At 42.5% G+C, this 17,055-nt stretch overlaps 1 long non-coding RNA gene across 1 annotated transcript; it reads right to left on the reverse strand.

Moving 5' to 3' along the window:
• Positions 1-3,054: 3,054 nt before the first annotated feature.
• LOC117064891 lies at positions 3,055-16,838 on the reverse strand. The gene is made up of 3 exons (XR_004429728.1): positions 15,727-16,838; positions 14,900-15,175; positions 3,055-3,648 (listed from the first exon to the last, which is right to left on the reverse strand). It is a non-coding gene; the product is annotated as an uncharacterized LOC117064891 (long non-coding RNA).
• Positions 16,839-17,055: the final 217 nt, after the last annotated feature.

Here is a 17,055-nt window from a genome sequence, read left to right on the forward strand (position 1 = left end):
CCGGGTGTGGTGGCTTAAGCCTGTAATCCCAGCACTTTGGGAGGCCAAGGCGGGCGGATTGCCTGAGGTCAGGAGTTCGAGACCAGCCTGGCCATCCTGGTGAAACCCTGTCTCTACTAAAAACACAAAAATCAGCCTGGTGTGATGGCGGGTGCCTGTGATCTTAGCTACTTAGGAAGCTGGGGCAGGAGAATCACTTGATCCCGGGAAGCGGAGTGTGCAGTGAGCCAAGATCACACTCTTGCACTCCAGCCTGGGCGACAGAGCAAGACTCCATCTCAAAACAAAACAAAACAAAATAAAATAAAACAAAACAAAAAATGCAGGTCTTGTCTCCCCCACTGTACCCACTTCCTGTCAGCCTGCCTTAACAGCTCATCCTCTCAGGCTTGGTGCTGAACCCCAAAATTGGCCTGGTTACGGGGGGCACCCAGCAAGGTCTCCTCACAGCCCAATCATGTTCTGCCTCCTTGAAAGTTAGTTTTTCTCTCTCCTAAGAGTATGATATAAACCCCTTTTTACAGGAGGTAACATTTCCATTGCCCCGCTCTGCTCTGGGCCAGCCATTCCTGACTGCCTCGGCTTCTTCAACCAGGTAAACACCTCCATCTGCTATGAAAATACCTCCCTTCCTGCCAACATCACCCTTGAGTTGAGGCCATTCCACAGATAACTTGACAGCCCTCAGGGCCCCCACCCACTATTGTAACTACCCCTCCTCCTGTATTCTGCCTGGAGGTGGGATGCAATGGGTCATGGCCAAACTCAGTTTCCACCTATTGGTGCAAGGTGTGGTAATTGCTGTTTGTATTCAGCTCAGAACAAAGGGAAATCTGCGCTGTTCTACACCCTTGTTCTGATCCATACTCTGAACGATATATCAGCCATACATACAACTGACACTGATAATAAGGATAGCCTAACAGCCATGCTTACCCATTGTTCGTCAGAGCACCAGTTCTCAGAGGGCAGCAACAGCAGCACCTGGGAACCTGTTAGACATACAAATTCTCAGGCTCTGCCCCAACCCTGTTTAATTGAAAACTCCTGGGGTAGGATCCAACAATCAGTGCTTTAACAAGTGCTCTGGGTGAGTCTTACTTGAGGCAGCTGGTGTTCTCCACCATCTAGTTCATTAGAATCACCTGGGGAGAGTTTTTAACCCACACCATTACCCAGGCCCCCACCCAGACCAAGTGAACCAGAATCTGTTGGGGTGATGCCTAGGCAGAGTGTGTTTGTAAAATTCACCAGGTGACTCAAATGAGTGGTGAAAAGTGAGGCTCAGCTTCCTAGGTATTTATTTGTAAGACTGGCGTCTCCCAAATAAATGCAGGGGAATGTAGGCATTACCCAAAAAGAGTTCTGTAGTGTTTGTAGCATTTGAAAAATGCTAGATTTAATAGTTAACACTTTATTTATTTATTTAGAGACGGAGTCTCATTCAGTCGCCTAGGCTGGAGTGCAGTGGCACAATCTTGGCTCACTGCAACCTCTGCCTCCTGAGTTCACACCATTCTCCTGCCTCAGCCTCCCGAGTAACTGGGACTACAGGTGCCCATCACCACGCCCGGCTAATTTTTTGTATTTTTTAGTAGAGACGGGGTTTCACCATGTTAGCCAGGATGGTCTCAATCTCCTGACCTTGTGATTCGCCTGCCTTGGCCTCCCAAAGTGCTGGGATTACAGGTGTGAGCCACTGCACCCAGCCAACACTTTTATTTTTATGAAGGACTTTTTATACCTTTAATATGCTGAAATGTTCTCCAAGAGGGCAAAGAGACCACAGGGTGCCCATTTTAACAGAGTCCCTTAGAATCAACTTTCCAAGGAACACAGATTTTGGAAGTGCTAAAGTTTTATGCAAAAACTATTTCTATAGCAAGTCAGGTCCCCAGAATGCCATGCACCTGTGCTCTACTTCCCTGCCTCTTTTGTTTTTTGTTGTTGGTAGTTTTTTTGTTTGAGACAGAGTCTCTCTCTCGCCCAGGCTGGAGTGCAGTGGCACAATATCGTGGCTCACTGCAACCTCCACCTCTTAGATTCAAGCAAGTCTCCTCCCTCAGCCTCCTGAGTAGCTGGGACTACAGGTGCCCCCCATCAAGCCCAGCTAATTTTTGTATTTTTAGTAGAGACGGGGTTTCACCATGTTGTCCAGGCTGGTCTTGAACTCCTGACCTCAAGTGGTCTGCCCACCTCGGCCTCCCAAAGTGCCAGGATTACAGGTGTGAGCCACCGCACCCAGCCTAGTTCCCTGCCTCTTAAGCCATCTCTTTATCAGAGCTAAGGCCCCTGTAAGTAATGATGATATGAGGAACATCCCTGTTTTTTGATTGTTTGTACGGTTGCTCTCAACAACTCTTTGTTATCCAGCAGCCTTTATAAAGTTATATAACAAAGTTTTCTTAGAATTTATGCTGGGGGAAAAGTATATCTCTCTGGGTGAACCAATGTACCTCCTTAAATTAGATAATGAAAACTTTGGTGCCCATGTGTTGTGTCAGAAACTAAATATTGAGTTTTGTCCCCGATTACAATTGATTAGTTTGAGTATATTTTTACCTCCCCACAACTGTAGTCATTGGTGTCATTTCATCTCTTTTAATGGTTTCATGACTTGGTAATATTTATCACCATCTATTTTTAATCCCTTTTAGAAGATTAGAGAGATATAGCTTTAGTATGATCTTTAAAATGAAAAAAAGAGAGGTTGGTACTACTGTAAATTTCTCTTTCTACAAACTCCTTGCGCTATCTATAAACAGAAGAGTTGAGTTATAGAAGTGCAAAGAAAAACTCCAAAACTGCCATTGTTCCAACTGTTACCTCCTGTAAAAATCTAAGATAAAAATCTGAAATTTGTAATGGCCATATGTTTTAAAAGATTATATAGTATTTCTGGAAATGTGACTACATATTTGGTCTCATGAGTATTCTTCATAAATACCTAGTCATCCCAGAAATTCTGCAAGAGTGGACTGAATGCCCTAAACAATACTTTTCAAATGTACATCTATTACTGTGTAAAAAAATATCCCCCAGAATTTAGCAGCTTAAAACAAGCATTTATTATCTCACACAGTTTCTAGGAGCAGCTTAGTTGGATGGTTTGAGTTCGGGATCTCACACAAGGTTGCATCTGAGCTATTGACTGGGATGGCAGTTGTCTTAAGGCTTGACAGAGGCTGGGGAATCCACTTCCAAGCTCACTCACATGGTTGCTGGCATTGGTCATTTGACTGGAGCCCTCTGTTCCTCACCATGTGCAGCTTTCCACAGGCTGCCTGAGTATCCTAACACATGGCAGCTGGCTTCTCCCAAAGTGAGAGTGGAAAGAGAGAACACAAGTGATCGCACTTAAGATGGAAGCCACCATCTTTTACAACCTAATTTCAGAAGTGCAGATTCTGATGTTAAATAACATTTCTCTTCACTGCTTCCCTTTAGCAATACTTCCTTTAGGACAGGACCACAGCCCTAAACTTATGAGTTTTTGTAAAAACTCGCATTAGGATTCTTCTTATTTCTGAGAAGCTTTCTATTTATCAGCTGTAGAGTGTTAGCTGATTTCCAGATGAATGAGATATAGAGTCTGTGATGCCATTAGTCAAGGTTTTGCCTCTGCCAGCCTGTCCCAGGAAGAAGCATCTGATGTAAAAATATAAAGGAGAGAAAAACATGTGAGAGAAGACAGAACTAATAAGTAATCAACTCTTATGATTGTGATGGTTTGCCTCCAGAGTCCCCATTCATTCATTAAAACCAATAGTTATGGCATATTTCCAATGTTGTGACATCATTCTAGGTACTGAGGATAACACAGTAAACAAAACAAAGTCCTACCTGCAAGGGGCTAACAGTCTGTGAATGTCAGAGCCAAGTATTCCCAGGAGAAGAATACAGAGAAACCAAATATTTTATTTAACAAACACTTAAATAGTTCTTCCTGTACGTCTGGCACTGCTGCAAGCACTTTGAAAATAATTAAGGCAGCTACTTCTCATAATAACCTACAAATGTTATCCCCATTGTATGGATGGGCCACAGAGAGGTTGAGTACTTTCTTAGGGCCACACAGCTATTACTAGATAGTAAGTCCCAGAGCTGGACTTTGAACCTAGGCAGTCTGGCTACAGAGTCCATGTTCTTCACCACCCTAGGCTAAAAAGTGTTGTTCTCTGATTTTTGAGTAATCACTGGTGCCATTTGTAAATTAATCCACAAATAGTAAATTTTGATCACTAAGTACTGGTGTGGAAATTGACCAGTGACCTAACGTTATAAGTTCCTCTTTTCAGAAATCAGCCAGGCATGGTGGCTGGCCGGGCACAGTGGCTCATGCCTATAATCCCAGCACTTTGGGGGGCCAAGGCGGGCAGATCACTTGAAGTCAGGAGTTTGAGAGCAGCCTGGCAAACATGGCAAAACCCCATCTCTACTAAAAATACAAAAATTAGCTGGGTATGGTGGTGTGTGCCCATAATCCCAGATATTCAGGAGGCTGAGGCACTAAAATCGCTTGAATCTGGGAGGTGGAGGTTGCAGTGAGCTGAGATCACACCACTGCACTCCAGCCTGGCGACAAAGCAAGAATCTGTGGAAAAAAGAAAAGGAAAAGGAAAGGGAAAGGTAAGGGAGGAGGGAGGGAGGGAGGAGGGAGGGAGGGAGGGATGGAAGGAAGGAAGGAATGAAGGAAGGAAGGAAGGAAAGAAAAGTTAAGTTTCCTGTAACCTGTGTCCTTTCGCTGCATGGGAAATCAGTGTCCCCAGAAGGGCATTCCAGACATGTCCTGAGACAACCAACAGGAGAGGAGAATCCAAAGTTCTGTCAGGCATCAAGTCCAAATGATGAGGTAGAGATGGAAACCAGAAACCAAGCAGTGACATTGGAGGCCCATCTGGTCCAGAGCATGACAGGATGAAGCAGGATGAACAGGTCAAGGCAAGAGGGTCAGGCTGGAGGCTGTGGACAGCAGGTCCTGGATGGTACCCAAGAAGTGCTGCCAGGATGGGAATAGAATCTAAAGGACACTCATGAGCAAATCAGTTTCACCAGATTATCATCCTAACTCACTGACCATGACTGTTATGATGATCCAGTAACAAACAAAAATGTGTCGTTTTTCTCAACATGTTGTAAGAAGTCATTTCTGCTCTGGTTTTTTCTTTTCTTTCTTTTTTGTTTAGAGACAAGGTCTTGCTCTGTCACCCAGGCTGAAGTGTAGTGGTGTGATAATAGCTAACTGCAGCCTCAAACTCCTAGGCTCAGGGGATCCTCCCACCTCAGCCTCCCAACTAGCCAGGACTGCAGGCATGCCATTTTGCTTCACTTAGTTCATTCAAAAACACTTATTGGGAAGAGAATAGATGTAAAATGGTATGTAAGATGCTGCTTAATATATAAAAATGAATAAGACTTGAGACCTACTTTCAAGGAACATATGGTAAAACTAACTGGTAAGAAGAGAAATCTATACTAAGATGCATTAAATGAGGTCAATGAATGATCACCATTATGATGACAGTGATGATGATGGTGAAAGAAGCTATAGAGAGTAAGATGAGTGTAATCACATTCAGATGAAGGGATGGCAAAATCAAAAGGAGAAAGAAGAAATCATGGGCAACATTTATCCTAAATAATGAGGTAGGGTGGTATAATGGCAAGACATGGGCTCACCTCTCAGATCGTACAATTTCCATGTGCCTCAGTGTAACCACTCTTCTTTGAATTTTAGAGTTTTTTTTTCTTTTCCTTTGGAAAATTAGCAAATACTACTAACCTATTGTAAGGATCGAGTGGAATAATGCATGTCAAGATCCCTGCACAATGCCTGGCTCATAGTAGCTATTTTGTAATGTTTATTTTCCTTCCAAATTAAGTCTACTTGTGTAACATGCTTCATTCCTTAATTGCCATTATCTGTTATATTAACTATGTAACATATATAAAGACTTTTTAAAAAACAAATGTTCTGGCTGGGAGTGGTGGCTCACACTTGTAATTCCAGCACTTTGGGAGGCCGAGGCAGGCCGATCTCTTGAGGTCAGGAGTTCACGACCAGCCTGGGCAACGCAGTGATAACCCCATCTCTACTAAAGATACAAAAATTAGCCAGGTGTGTTGCCTCAAGCCTGTAATCCCAGCTACTAGAGAGGCTAAGACATGAGAATCGCTTGAACCTGGGAGGTGGAGTGCAGTGAGCTGAGATAGCGTCCAATGCACTCCAGCCTGAGTGATAGCATGAGATTGTCTCAAAAAAAAAAAAGTTCTTACCTCTTGTTAAGTATATCTGTTATGCAACTGATTGATTAATTTTAGCTGTATCATTGCTCTTGTTCTATTAACCTTATGTCTAAAAAGCAAATGATGTACAATGTACTTTCCTGGCCAAAAAAAAAAAAAACCACAATAACACAATAAACAAACAAGAGAACCATTGTGAAAGTGGTTTTCAAACTATCAAGTGTGGGAAATGGTATTGTCATAATGTGTACCTTATCTTATGTTCCCTCATTTAGAAAGAAATCCCTGCCCTCTACCCTTCGAGTGGGAGACACCTTTAGCACATTTGAACTGGGTTTTTACCCTGGTGTGTCTCTGGGCAAGTTTTGCAGTAACTGCAGTCTCTTTCTTTGGAATATTTAGGGTCTGCTTGAGGCTGACTTGGAACTTGGCCAGTGCTTTCCATAGAGGTGCAACATTGCACATGTAAAAAGAAAATAGATCAGAATCTCCTGTAGCTGTGCTGTCTGGTTCCTCAGCTAAAGGTCATTCTTAATCCTTCTATAGCTCCCAGAATGCTGTCTGCAGTGGTTTTTTAAGTTCTCCAGGGAGGAAATGGCGTCTTTAAAGCAAAGCAGGAAACAGTCTCTTCACGGGAGCAAGAGACCACAAATGTTCCAGAATTTCATTTAAAACACTGCAAAGATGAGTTCTAGGGAAATTGATGGTCGTGTTTTTCCCATAGTTAAATTTTGGAACTATATTCCTGGATAGAATTACGGATGGGACTTTAGCCATCAGCCTTCTGTGAAAGGGAATGGAGAAAGAGACAAGTCCACGAGCCAGTGTCACCACACACACAGAGGATGGTATTAAGCATGGCTGGGGAGTTCCCAGTAAACCAAGGAACCACCAAGCTGAGATCAATGTGAGACTAATTGCTTCTCAGAAACATAGAAAACAAAAGCAACACCGAGAATGTCACACTCAGACTGCTGTGAAGCACATGGCATTGAACGCTGAGAACCCGTGGGCCTCACCTGCAGAGCTGACTCCTTCCCTTAGCAGCCGCATTTCTCAGGAGGAGCAGCAAACCCCCATCTCCAGTAGAAGGCAACCAAGTCCATTTCCCATAGCCACAGGCAGCCCCTTAATCACTCTGAGTATTTTCCACAGGCTGGGCTATCTAGAACTTACCCATTCAGAGAAGGGGTTATTTCAAAACTCAAAGTAAATTTGTTCTCTGAATATGATCTCATTTCCACATTTCCTAAGCTTACCAGCAGCTTGAGTTTCCTTTTTTCTATTCATAGCAGTTCCTTCATCTACTTTTGACTCAACCCTTATCAAAGCAGGTATAATTCCCTCAGACATTTGTCTGGAAAAACCATGTAAGTGACTCAAGAACAAACAACTAAGGAAGCATGAGCACTCCTATATCATCTTTTTGGTTTAGTATCCTTTATTTTCTAGAAGTGATGCTTTTGTATCTAGCTTCTTTGTATGTATTAACTAATAAGACAAAAACAGAAAAATATATACAGATAGAATACATATTTTACACAAATATATATATATGTATGTATATAAAATGTGTTGGCCAACACCATTATAATTTACTGCATAAGTTGTACACATTAAAAGAAAAAAAAGATAGCAATGTCTCCTTTAAAAGTTATGCCAAAATTAAAACCTATGCCACTTGAAAAGGTTAAAGCATACTATTTCTAACACCTATTAAACTGCTTTGCTTTCTTAAAACATTCTGTACAGATACTGCCTAACTGTGGAAATACAGTACATCCTTTTCCACTTTTTAGCCCCTAAAATAAAACTAGCTCTCTCAAGGCAAAAAAAAAAAAAAAAAAGAGGTAGTTTTGTTTTGATTTCTTCTCATGTGGTATCTCAGCTCATGCTGGGGAAGTGGCTGCAAACGTGCTCACTGTGCCCACCCTGTGGCTCCCTAAGCTTGGGGCTGAAGCATGAAGTTCTGTGAAACTTGGTTTAGCCTGGACTCATTTTGGTGCCTGAGCCCAAATATTTCTTGCCGCTTTCTGCTCCTACTCTCATGCCACTGTTCATTCTTTATTTCTTTTCTTTCTTTTTTTTTCTTTTTTTGGAGACCGAGTTTTGCTCTGTCACCCAGGCTGAAGTGCAGTGGCGTGATGTCGGCTCACTGCAACCTCCACTTCCTGAGTTCAAGCTATCCTCCCGCCTCAGTCTCCCAAGTAGCTGGGATTACAGGTGCATGCCACCATGCCTGGCTAATTTTTTTGTATTTTTAGTGAGCTGGGGTTTCGCCATGTTGGCCAGGCTGGTCTCAAACTCCTGACCTCAGGTGATCTTCCCATCTCAGCCTCCCAAGTAGCTGGGATTACAGGTGTGTGCTGCCATGCCCAGCTTTGTTTGTTTGTTTGTTTTTGTTTTTGAGGGGGCAGGTCTCACTATGTTGCCAAGGCTGGTCTTGAACTCCTGGCCTCAGCCTCCCAACGTGTTGGGATTGCAGGCATGAGCCACCATGCCCAGCCTCATGCCACATCTTGATGTGGGCCTTGGCTTATTTTTATGTAGCTGTTAGCCCACTTTTGTACTTGGCCTTCTCAGCTTCCCTCAAGGGGCCTAGAAGGCATCAAGTCAAGACAACTCTAAAAGTTTATTCTGATGAATAGTCTAAAGCCATGACTATCTGTTGTAGAACTATCTGGTCACTTTAGCCAAAACACAAAGCAAATATACATTAGCCAATGTATATTTACATTGGCTGTAGATCTCACGTGAATTTTATCATTTCTTGCCATTAAGCTTATACTATAGAAGCCTGCCAGTTGGGGACAAGCTGTGAAATTTGGGTTTTGTAAGTAGATAATACCAGGAAGATACAGGTCATACTGTTCTTTTTAGTTATTGTGATTGTCCTTTGGGCCAGTAGCAAAGAAGCCATCCTGGCAGAGAGGCTGACTTTGGGGTGTACAGACACCCAAAGGGCTCTTGGATAGAATCCCAAGGTTCTATAAACTTGGATGGGGAAAGACTCACTTATTTATTTTCACTAACCTGTAACTAAAATTCAGCAACTATTTTGATTAAGAAAGCAGGTAATTGTCTTAGTCCATTTGTGTTACTATAAAAAAAATCTGAGTCTGAGTAATTCACAAGGAAAAGAGGTTTAATTGACTCATGTTTCTACGGGCTGTACAAGAAGCATGGTGCCAACATCTGCTCCTGGTGAGGGCCTCAGGTTGCTTTCACTGAAGGCAAAAGGCAGTGGGGAACCAACAGGTGTAGAGATCACATGGCAAAAGAAGCAGCAAGAAAGAAAAAAGGGGGAGGTGAGAGGCTCCTTTTTTTTTTTTTTTTTTGAGACTGAGTCTCTGTTTCCCAGGCTGGAGTTCAGTGGCATGATCTCGGCTCACTGGAATCTCCACCCTCCTAGTCAAGCAATTCTCCTGCCTCAGCCTCCCAAGTAGCTGGGATTACAGGTTCCCACCACCACGCCTGGCTAATTTTTTGTATTTTTAGTAGAGACGGGGTTTCACCATGTTGACCAGGCTGCTCTCAAACTCCTGACTTCAAATGATCCACCTGCTTCGGCCTCCCAAAGGGCTGGGATTACAGGCATGAGCCACTGCGCCTGGTCAGAGAGGCTCTTTTCAACAACCAGTTCTTTTGAGAACTAAGAGTGAGAACTCACTTCTGCAAGAATGGCATCAGGTCATTCATGAGGGATCCACCCCCATGACTCATATACCCACCACCAGGCCCCAGTCCCAACACTGGGGGATCACATTTCAAAAAGAGATTTAGTGGAAGCAAAGAAACCATATCCAAACCATAGCAGTAACAAACAACAATCAACACCTGTGACTCAGTCACCAACAGCTGTTGCTAATGCTTTGAAACATCATTTACGTTCACCATTTTGAAGGTACAATACTTATTTAAACTCATCAGTAGATCTTATTTAATCTATTAATAAAGAAGCATCTATATCACATATTTTTAAAAAGTGTTTGATAGCTATTCTTCAGTATAATTGGTTTCTTTGGTATCCTATGTATTTAGTTTTATGCTTTTAAAAACAGCATTCTGAGAAAGAGTCAAGGGTTCTACATGACTTCCAAAAGACACCATGTTTTTAAATCAAAGATTGGCACTCCCTGCACTAGGTTTCTTGAACTTTCAGTTATAGATACATCAGTCACAACAGAAACATGGTGGATGATAATGGCCAATGCTTAAGGAATTTAATTTAGGCATGGGCTTCTAATACCGGTTCAACCCTCCTGGGCTAATACGCTTCAATGAAAGGGTGGAAAGAAAAATAACCTATTGTCAGCAAGCTTTCAGAACTGCAAGGCAAACCATTGCATAACCACAGGCTTGATTTACTAGTTGGCCACCTTTATTCAGCTTGTTGAGATTATAATATTCTTGTCTTCAAGGATGATTACAGGTTACTAGGCCTTCAGGTTCAATATTGCCCTCTGCAGCTTTTGTGAACTTCCCTGACTCCCTATGTATTGCCCATTGAGTTCCCTGATTTTTTGTCGTAGAAGTTCTAACATAACTTTGACTTAGGGTTTCATTTAGAACTCTACAAGAAATAAGGTTCTTTGTCGCCAACAGAAATTGACTTCAATGTCAGGTCCTACTGGACTTGAGATTATTTTTCCCTCAGTTTCAGCTGATTCATATTCTCAATGGCTGACTCAGTTATGACTCAATAATGATGACATCGTTTTAAATTATAAAATTTGAAGAGAACCATGGACAGAAATAGAAGGGGAAAACATGTAAAATGAATAAGAATAAAAAGAAAACATGTCAAATGAATAACAGTGTTCCTTTGTCTTGGTATAAAATGGAAACTTTTCTAATAATAACACATAATTTACATGAGTGCTTTTATAGTCATTATTTGGTTTGATGTCCATAGCAACTCTGTGAGGTAAGCAGTTGCAGAAGCTGAATCTCAGAGAACCTAAAGGACCAGCTGGAGGCCTCAGACGAGAAAGTGAGTCCTGACCCAGGCCGGGAATTCTTCTGCTCTCTGGGCCTGGTCTTCTTCTCACAACACAACATCTGAGGAACCCACAGCCCTTTGGTGAAACTAAATAAAATGACATAAACAGAAAGAAAGAACTGTGTGCTGACTGAAAACTGAATGAGACTGAGGAGCAAAATACTAAATATAGACTGGCTCACGCCTGTAATCCCAGCACTTTGGGAGGCCGACCCGGGTGGGTCACCTGAGGTCAGGAGTTCCAGACCAGCCTAGCCAACATAGTGAAACCCCCTCTCTACTAAAAACACAAAAAATTAGCCAGACATGGTGGCGCATACCTGTAATCCCAAGTACTTGGGGAGGCTGAGGCAGGAGAATCGCTTGAACCCGGGAGGCAAAGGTTGCAGTGAGCTGAGATCGCACCATTGCACTCCAGCCTGGGCAATAAGAGCAAAACTCCATCTCAAAACAACAACAAAAACTAAATATAGGCACAATGCCTAAGTTTTCTGGGTAAGCTCTTAATGTTCATAACACTCACAGAAGAGAAAAGAGGACAGAGAAGTATCATTGGCCATTCTAAGGAAAAGAAAGAGATGATCATGTACATGGAAGGTAGGATCCAGCAAAAGAACCTGGAAATCAGAAACAACAGAGAATCTACCTTAAGTTCTATCTCAATTTTTAACAAGTTTACTGCTGATCTCTTCATAGGTTTGCTTTGTTTTGATATACATACACATACACATAAATATATAAATAAAAATATCTGCATGTATATTTGATGCATTTCTCATGCTGCCACTACATAGTATCATCTATGATGCAAATAATAATGGCTTGGGTTTGTAAATATAATTTCTATATAGTTTGTTGAATCACATGCAACAAAAAATATCTAACATATTTGGTTCTATTCACAAATAAGTAAATAACTCCAGGTCTTTGTTGTTTTTTATTGCAATTAGGATAGATTTTTGTTGTGTTTTTTAATTATCTCTTTCCCATCTACAGGGAAAACTTCGTGCTTATAAAAAGAAAAGGAGGCTGGAGGGCCCTGGCTGGTCGCTAAGCATTGTACATGCAGCCAGTTGCTACACAGGTTTCCCGATCCTAATTTGAATCTCAGGGGCCAGAGCTGTGTGTGTTCCACAAAAGGCCTTTTGAAACTCCCTTCCCTTCCTGGTTTGACAAAGCCCTAGACGAATGACCTTTGAGGGACGGACGCATTGGTTTGGCTTGGCCTCTGATCTCTCATGAAGGACTGTGAGCCACACTTGTCTGGCTGGGATCTGCTGCCTACTTCCTCCATTTTATTTAGCTCTTTGGTTATTTTCCTAATGAGCTGTCTGTTTGCCTCCAGCCTTCTAGCCAGAAGATGAATGTTTGGAAATCATAAACTAAGTATGCAGCACTTCGGACCTAAAAGGAGCCGTTCCATACATTGTGAAATCCACCTACTCTGGAGCACTTGCCGGGGCTGTCCCTTTATTCTATTTGGCCGTTGGCTGGGCAGTCATGCTGCCCTCCAGTGAGAGCTGTCCCCAGCCTTGCATTTACATTCTCCCAAATGCCCACCTCCATAGCTGCCCTTACTCATCTCCCCCACCTTGCCAGATGTGCTTAGGAAGCTAACAGGCAGACCATGCACAGGCTTAGGGCAGCAGCAATTCACAGAAGAGAAGGAAAAATTAAAAATATTTTAATCAACCAGGTGGTTACCATGGGAGAAATTTTTCTATTTATGTTCTGGCTTTGAATAGCTTTTATTTTGAAGATGGGGTAGCAGAAAATGAATGTTAATATCTTTGATTCATGGAAACTTTAAAGGTCTTTATCAGGTACTGCTTTCTAGAGTTCTACAGACTGATTTTTGCTACTCCCTGCTTCCCAGTGAGTCTTGCACCCCAAGCTGATGTGACTCAGGAGTTAAATCCCTCTGGAAATCTGGAACTTGTCAAGCCTTGATCTGCCTTAACATGAACTATTCAGCTCCTATTGTTCCACCTTTGCATGACCCCAATTAAGGCAATTATAGAACCCAATACTTTCAGAGTCTTTAAAGCCAAACGATAAAGATTTATTCCTTAATTTTGGGGTAGTTTGGAATCTTCATTTTCGTGGAGTTGATGAACACTAAGTATTTACTCTCTTCACATATGGAGAAAGAATTGTACGACCTCAATCTCTCATGTCTTCTAAAAGACCTAAGTGCATATTTTCACTAGATCCTACATAGACCCACTATATAAAATGGGCATTGATGTTTTTATTTTAAGACGTAGGAGGTGCTATGTAATCAAATTATCCTAAATTGTAAGATGGAGTTTACACACCAAGGTAGAAGCACCTGTGGACAATATGCCCCTAGGAGTCAACTTGGGTGGGTACATGTTTGCTGTGCTGGTTGGACCATTTCTGCTCTAAGTCATGCCAGATGGGGTTGAGAAGATTAGGGGTTGACTTAGCAGCTGTTAGTTACTACCAAATACTGTATGAGCACTAGATTTCAAAAAACTTTGAAATATATATGTGTATGTATACATGCATATATATATGTGTATATAAATATATATATAGTGTATATATACATATTTGCATAAAAAGTAAACCAGGTAGACAGTGTACATCTCTTAAAGGAATTAAACAGCACTTTAAAATAAAATTTAAAAAACCACATTGCCCACAGCATTTAAAATATAGTGTAAGTATTTTTGACAGCTTTATGAAGTTTTAGAAAAAATAAAACTATATGCAGAAGACCTAATGATTTGATTTACAATGCCAATTTTAAAATTGTGTTTTCAGAGTTCAGACAACCAATACATACCCTCAGCCCCAGCGCCCCACATATCCTTTCCTTGGTAGCCTCATGCTGGGCAAGAACAAAGGGACTGAAGTGGCAAGATCTACTCCACATTCTGTCCTACTCCTTCTCCTTCTACCCCGACAGGAAGAAATCATGGGGAAGGAGATTTCTGTAAACATGAGGCTCTTGCTCAATACTCTGGGGAACATAAACCCCAACTCCTGGCAGAGGGGAAATCTTCTCCCACTTTCTAAAACTAGACAGGCCTAGTGTGAACCGTGGAGTTCAGCAGCACCGAGCCATCCTGAGTGGTCACAGTGTGGCCACATCAAATCGAAATACACAGGCAATTTGAGTATATTTCCCCTGCCAGTTTAGGATGGAAATGAGAGTGAGGGGAAAGGCCCCAAGAGCCCCAACCTTTTACCGCCCCGCCTCCCCCAGGTCACTGGTCGCCTCCTTAGGACCTCCAGGACAAACTGCTCCTCTCTGTGGTGTGGGATTTGCTTGCGGAGACAGCGCGTTTGTTTAGCCTTACACATGAATGCAGAGCATATGGAGAAGTAAACCTCACTGACCACTGCTTCCCCAAGTGACTTCTCTCCCACGCCCCTCATGGAAAGCCCTACAAAGGGAAAATCAATCTTCTCAGCTTTAAACCTGCCTTCTGTCCTCATCAGATGTTGCCAAGCACGAAGCGTTACGGAGGCTCCTATCACAAAGCAAACAGAGCTGGAGCAGCCGGAAGGAGAGCTGCTCTCTAAAAGCTTTTAAACACTGTTATATTTTTAAAACCACTTACTGAAGAGGTGAGTTATTTTCTACTCCTCCTTCCCCAGAAGCACAGACATTAAGGTTACCTAGAAACTTGTCCAGGAAGCATGTGGCAAATAACAACCATGCAATAGAAACATCCGGATTTGTCATCTAATAGGAGATGGTATCAGCAAGGTCATATTTGGGTAGAGGTGGAAGATGAAACTTTATCAGCTTGCATGCCCCAGCTATTGGGGGGCCATTCCCACATGCTCTGGAGGAAGAAGACTTTGCTTTTATCTTCGCTGGGAGGGCCTTTGATTGGTACAAGTTGGAAATGAGTAAGATCTGAGATTGATGCGTCTCATACTGAAGACTGCCTATGGGAATAAAAAGCAGAGGGAGAATAAAAAGACATGAGGTGGGGTCGCCTCTACCCTGGAAGAACATCTAATCTGTAGGATGGATGAAATGGGATGTACACAGAGAATGACCTGAGAACAAAATTGTTTTATTAAGTTTTAGAAGCAAAATAATACTCCGTGAAGAACCAGAAGGGGCACAGGAAGACTTCTTAGTGAAGGTGGCTTTAAATCAGGTCTTGAGAGACAGTGAGAATAGCAAAGAAGATGGGAGAGAAGGGATGGGGTGGCTGGCATGGTTAGCGAGTCACATGTACTGAGGACATGGATGTGGTGCTGTTTACTTTGATATTTCATTTCCATTATTGTAGGAGAAGGAAAGGGAGATGACTCCTCTTTATTTTTATAACTTTAACTCCAGACTTTCTTTAAAAAAGTCTTCATTTCATGAAAGCAGTTTTGCTGTTTCCAAAGAGTTTATTCCTAATGCGTATTTCCAACCAACACCCTCTCTGTCAGATGAGGTGATAACATTTGTAATTGCAGAGAAGCAGAAAAGTGTGACTCACCTGTTTCACCACGAAGACTTTGCCGCAGACGTGGGGCTTGGGGAGATTCAGCTGGCATAGAAAAAGCAGAAGGAGCAATGGGCCACTGGGAAAAACGGTCTAGGGATCTTTGCTGCACCCAATTCCCTTTTGCTTTACCCCAGAATATACCCTTTTTCCAATTCGTCATAAAGAAGGGGGACTACTGAAACTCAGGAATTCTGGAAGTTAAGCTATCTGCAGACTTATTCTGAGGAATCAGTGCAAACCCACAGGGCCAGCTATGGGACAATTCCTGGGCTTTCCACACTGACTTCTTTCCATTCAATGGTCATCAGTTTTATCAGGGGCATCAGGGCTTCTGCGTAAGCCAGTAAAACATGGCCGAAGGTACTTGAGCAACCACAAAAAAATTTGACACTAAAAACATAGGCAGGAAATCTCCACATGCAAACAATTCTCAGGAAGAGGAGAGAGGTGCGTCATAAAAGTCCAGCTGACATTCTACACTCCTCTCAAATTACATGCAGCCAGTGCCGTCGACCTGAAAATATTGAGCAATATTCCAGCCATCCTCTTGTCACATGTGCTTCATGAATGCTGGGCTCATCAGGCAGGAGCACCCAGGTGTCAAAACACTTGCCAGGGAACTGAGGAATGTGGCCACGGTCTTCTTGGCGAGACCTTGACTGTAGGAGGCACCTGACCTCAGCTCCTCTGAAAATGGAATGAGGCACTTTACAGATCTGTACCTGGTCTTCCCCAGTCACTTTGAAAAGGATAAGAGGCAGGAGTTTAAAGTATGAGTTGGAAGTTGAAAGATTTAGTGGCCCTTCTGACATCCCATGGTCTCAGGAAATTCAGTTAAGCTCTCTGCGAGTTTCCATTTCCCCATCGCTGGAATGATGTGAATTCATGCTACCTATTCAGCAGATATGAAAATGCAGGAGACCCAGGCATTGTTCTATGTGTGGGAGAGTGTATGTGTATTGGTAACAACTGTTTTCTTTTCCCGACTTACTGTTCTCACTACCCTGATGTATCCAGATCAGTTATAACCTATTACTTAGCAAAGTTTCAGTTTAAATTTGTGTCCTCTCACACACACATAAAACACATACACACACTCAAAAGGGATCCGAATTTTTTTTTTTTTTTTTTTTTTTTTTGAGTCTGAGTCCACTCTGTCACCCAGGCTGGAGTGCAGTGGTGCAATCTCGGCTCACTGCAATTTTTGCCTCCCAGGTTCAAGCAATTCTCCTGCCTCAGCCTCCTGAGTAGCTGGGATTACAAGCACCTGCCACCATGCCCGGCTAATTTTTGTATTTTTAGTAGAGATGGGTTTTCGCC

The sequence above is a fragment of the Trachypithecus francoisi genome, unplaced genomic scaffold (genome assembly GCF_009764315.1).
Source record: "Trachypithecus francoisi isolate TF-2019V2 unplaced genomic scaffold, Tfra_2.0 Lachesis_group2, whole genome shotgun sequence".
NCBI classification, from domain to species: domain Eukaryota; kingdom Metazoa; phylum Chordata; class Mammalia; order Primates; family Cercopithecidae; genus Trachypithecus; species Trachypithecus francoisi.